This window comes from Pteropus vampyrus, unplaced genomic scaffold (assembly GCF_000151845.1).
Source record: "Pteropus vampyrus isolate Shadow unplaced genomic scaffold, Pvam_2.0 Scaffold729, whole genome shotgun sequence".
Lineage (NCBI taxonomy): Eukaryota > Metazoa > Chordata > Mammalia > Chiroptera > Pteropodidae > Pteropus > Pteropus vampyrus.
This window is the reverse complement of record NW_011889510.1, coordinates 63,543-68,208: the sequence shown is the minus strand read 5'-3', so window position 1 is coordinate 68,208 and position 4,666 is coordinate 63,543. Positions and strand designations below refer to the sequence as shown.

The 4,666-nt window shown below is 39.5% G+C and overlaps 1 pseudogene; it reads left to right on the top strand.

Moving 5' to 3' along the window:
* Positions 1-4,335: 4,335 nt before the first annotated feature.
* LOC105309356 overlaps positions 4,336-4,666 on the top strand; it is a 58,893-nt pseudogene continuing 58,562 nt past the window's right edge.

Genomic DNA, 4,666 nt, shown 5'->3' with positions numbered 1-4,666 from the left:
GAAAGAAAGAGAGAGAGAGAGAGAAAGGAGGGAAGTAATGAGGAAAGAAAGAAGGAAGAAAATCTATGGGGACAAAATCATCAACAAAATAATGCAAATAATAATAACAACAACAACAACCTCCAGAACTGAAGGGTATGAATTTCCAGCAGAGGTCTCCACATTAAAAACAGGGGCTTACCTTTAAACACTGCTGCCTGGAAACCTGGGAACACATTTGCCATCTGAGTAGTCCTGCTTTGGCATTCTCCTTTTAGCACCTCCATGTGTTCACCAATCCAGAGGTTCTCCCAACCCCGTCACTGAGAGGTTTGTGTGTAAGTTTCAGGACATAGGCATGATTGATTAAATCATTGGCCATTGATTAGTAACTCAATCTCCACCACGCTTCCCATCTCCAGTGGATGGGGGGTAGGACTGAAAGTTTCAACCCTCTAATCACATGACTGGTTCCTCTGGCAACCCCTCCTGAAGCTATCTAGGTGCCCACCAACAGTCACCTCATTAACATAAACTCAGGTAAGGTTGAAAGAGGTTTATTATGATTAACAAAAATGCTTCTCTCACCACCACCACCCCCCATACCCCACTCAGAAAATTCCAAGAATATTAGAAGTGTTTCTTGTGTCAAGAACCAAGAACAAAGACCAAATATTATAACAAAGGATGCTCCTAACACTCAGGAAATTACAAGAGTTTTAGGAGTTCTGTGCAGGAAGTGGAGACAAAGACCAAATATATATTTCTTTTTATATCACAATATCACACAAATTCACAACTCAAATTCGATTTCCAGGGAGTTCTATTGAAATCAATGGAAGGAAAGCTGACTTCCTCAAATACCCTGGCATGAGAAATTGGTATGAGTGTGTGTGTGTGTGTGTGTGTGTGTGTGTGTGTGTGTGTGTGTAGCATTGTATCCATAGGGCTAAAAGTGTCATGCTATGAACACACATAAACTTTAGAAATGTAGAGATTTTTACATCAACTGTCTCCAATAATTTCTGGTTTTCTTTTTAAAAAATGCATCACTAATTATAGGATCGTTATCCCAGCTGGAAGCCTTTTATCCATGCTGAATACAACCATTTCCCAGCAAGGCTAAAAACCAGATAAGTGGTATGTGTGGCATTTAAAATGTCAAACATTACACAAGGTCACATATGAATCACTTTTTTCCTAAATTAATGCATTATTTTGATGTTCTAGGAAAAGAATGTTCTAATACATATTTTCTTTTAGCTTCAGCTATTAAGCAATTTACAATAGAGGCCTACATCACATCCCACTGGACTGACAATCTCCAAGATAGATAGATTCACGCAAGCATATCTAAGTAGCTGTCTATAAATGTGAAATAGGTAGAGGGGAAAAGAAACACAAATATTTTCTTCAGCATTTTTATTCTAACTGTAATCTGAAGTTGAAAGAAGAGTGTCCACAATAATTTTGTTTTTTTAAAATCATGGTAACATATATAACATAAAATTTGCCATTAATAATATCCGATCTTCTTTATACAATATAGACATCCTGTCCCCTGACACATACCCACTCTCTCAGACATATTCACATGCAGTCACTCATACTCATACAGTCACAAGCACATGCGCATCCCTACCCTCGCTTTGGGAATGCCGACACCTTAATTAAAACACGATGGTCATCAGGTTAGTAGAAATGGACCGATGAGGAAGGGAGACAATAGATTTGTCCCCGCTGGGCGTAAAACAGATATTAAAAATTCAAAACGAGGAAGGGGGTTGGTTGGCCTAAAAGAATACAATTTTGTTTCTTTTCATTCCTTAGCATAAAAATTAAATTAACGTGGAGTTTAAGAAACACAGAAGAAAATAACTGTCCCACCTTTGCTTCCCTCACAAGCCGCCTGCACTTCTTCCTTGTGCTTTTCATAAGCAAATATCTTAAAATCATGGTCTAGCCTCATCTCTCTCAACTCTCATTCATTTCTCAATTCATTGCCACCTGGCTTCATTCCACAGCACTGCATTGACATGGCTCCTAATAATTATCTCCTAATTACTACCCCAGTGCTTTTTTGTTTGGTCTTCAGCCTAGCTGAGCCCTCTGCAGCACATGACACTATTTACAAGTGGCCTTGAGACATCCCCCTTTTCATGACTCTTTCTCTGGCTGCTTCTCCTGCTTACCCTTAACTGTCTGGATTCCCTAGCTTCATTTCTGCCTTCTCTTACTTAGTCTACATTCTTTCCTTGGACGACCTCACCTACTCCCCTGGCTTCTGCTTCATCTATACTGAGAATTCTCCAAACTATCTTCGAACCTCACTCCTCCCCATTGTTCTTCTTCTATATCTTCATCTGCCCACTGCACATTTCTTCCTCTTTGCCTTATTAGTACTTTATAATTGACATGTTCAAAACCAAACTAAATATAAGTAAATAAAATAACAATAAAAATCTCTCTCCTCTATATTCTTTCTTTATATTAGTTAATGGCACTGTCTTAGTCTGCTCAGGCTGCCATAACAAAATGCCACAGTCTGGGAACATCAACATTTGTTTCCAATGGTTATGGAGGCCGGATGGAAGTCCAAGATCAGTTTCTGGTGAGAGCTTTCTGCCTGGCTGGCTGGCTGCCACCTTCTCACTGTGTGCTTACATGAGGGAGAGGAAAAGAGAGCAAGCTCTTTGGTATTTCTTCTCGTAAAGACACTAACCTTATTGGATCAGGGCCCCAACTTTATTACTTTGTTTTACTTAATTACCTTCTCAAGGCTCTATTTCCAAACGCAGACATGATACAGTGGGAGCTTCAACATATAAATTGGGGTGGGAGAGGGTGTCACAATTGAGTCCACAGCAGGCACCACGTCCCAAGTTAATTCTCACCCTTGACTCTTCTTTCCCCTACATCCAGCTGGACACCCCAAATCTTGAGTTCCCAGCCCTAAAGTTTTCTTTAGCCCATTCCTTCCTTCCAATCTTACTTTTATGCTTCCAGTTCAGGTGCCCTTGTGCCTCATCTAGACCACTTCCTCTCCCTGACTTTCCACTGTGGTGCTGTCAGTCAGCATCCAAAATAACAGATCTGATCAGGATGTCCATGCCGACACCATAAGCTGTTCATGGCAAAAATTTCCCCCATCTAACCCTCACCTAATCGCGCCGGTCTTATTTCCAGGCATCGTCCACATGTTCTGGTCACACTAAGCTTCCAGATATCCCAGCATGTGCTGCCCACCTTCACATCTTCCTTCTTCCCCTTATCCAGGATTTTTCTCTACTTCCTTTTTTACTTGCTGAGTGCATACCCACCTTTTAGGTCCCAGGTTAGATATGATCTCCAAGAAGCATTTCTCTGCTTAGTTGAACCAGCACCCTAGTCATACTCCTGTTACAGCATCTGTCACATTTGCACATCAGTATCCCCTATTAGACTTGTGGTTCCTCATGAATAATGACAGTCTCTCCTTTGGTGCTGAGCCCTGAGATCCACCTGTAATAAGTATTTGATAAATGAAAATGGAAGTGTAGTGTGTTGTGCTGTGTAAGCTTGGTCCTTAATTTTTCTCAGTTAAAAAAGAAAATCTTAAACACTTTCAATTATGTATTTGTGTGGACCATTGAATTCTTTCGAATACAGATTATTAGACTTTAAATATATGTGTTCCTTTTATATATATAATAATGCTAATATTTTTAAGTTAAGGTGAAGACTACCTGGATTATAAGAAGATTCTTTCATTCTCAAAAGAAATGTATGCTACCCATAACTAGGATACTTCATATATAATTTAAATATGATTTTAAGACAATTATATAAAGGCAAGGACCATTATATTTTAGTGTCACCCAGCTGATATATTTTGTTTTAGGTTTAATTTTAAATAAACCTAAAAGGAAAAGTTATAAATGTCCTCAATTTAAAGCTGCTCCTGGAGTGAATAGCCTGACCTCCAGTCCGGAGCACCAGATTTTAAAGGTTATATAAAAGATGGATTGACATTAAAACAAAAATCTTCTTAATTAGCCAGAATAAACCTTTGTGTATTTCTGGTCATATGCTCCCAGAACAGCATCTCTTTTCACAAGAATCCTTTGAAATGTCTAGAAAGGTGAAAAATATAGACAAAAGCCCATGGAATCATGTGAGGAGGACGGAGCACAGAATGAACATCCAGCAGCCTTTACAGGAACCCCTTTGTACCTATTAAGCCAGATTTGATAAACAAAGTAGCTGAGGAAACGCCTTTCCATTAGTGGTAGTTCTATTATGAGGAAAATCAAAGACATAGAAATATTCAAGAATCAGAACATTTCTATGACCTTAGATGATGCTTAAACATTCCCTATGATTAACATTATCCAGGAGCTTTTGCTTCATGATGAAGTGGAGGAAATCACTGTCCCTGAAAAAGAAGAAATCTCAGGCAGAACAGTTCCACCTTCCAGTACCCAAGAATGGGACTTGAGCTGTCTCATGACTAAACAAAGATTTGTCCCAATTAAGGTACAAATCTTGTGAAACTAAGTAACTGGTCAACCACAAGGGCTCAGCTGTGGTTGGGAACAGGAGAGTGATATGGGCTTGGTTGTTGCAAAGTTTTCCAGCTTGGGAGTTAAGTGTTTGTACTCCACAGTGGCAAGAAGCCTGTCTGGCTCGTCTTTATGTGTTGGTGCAC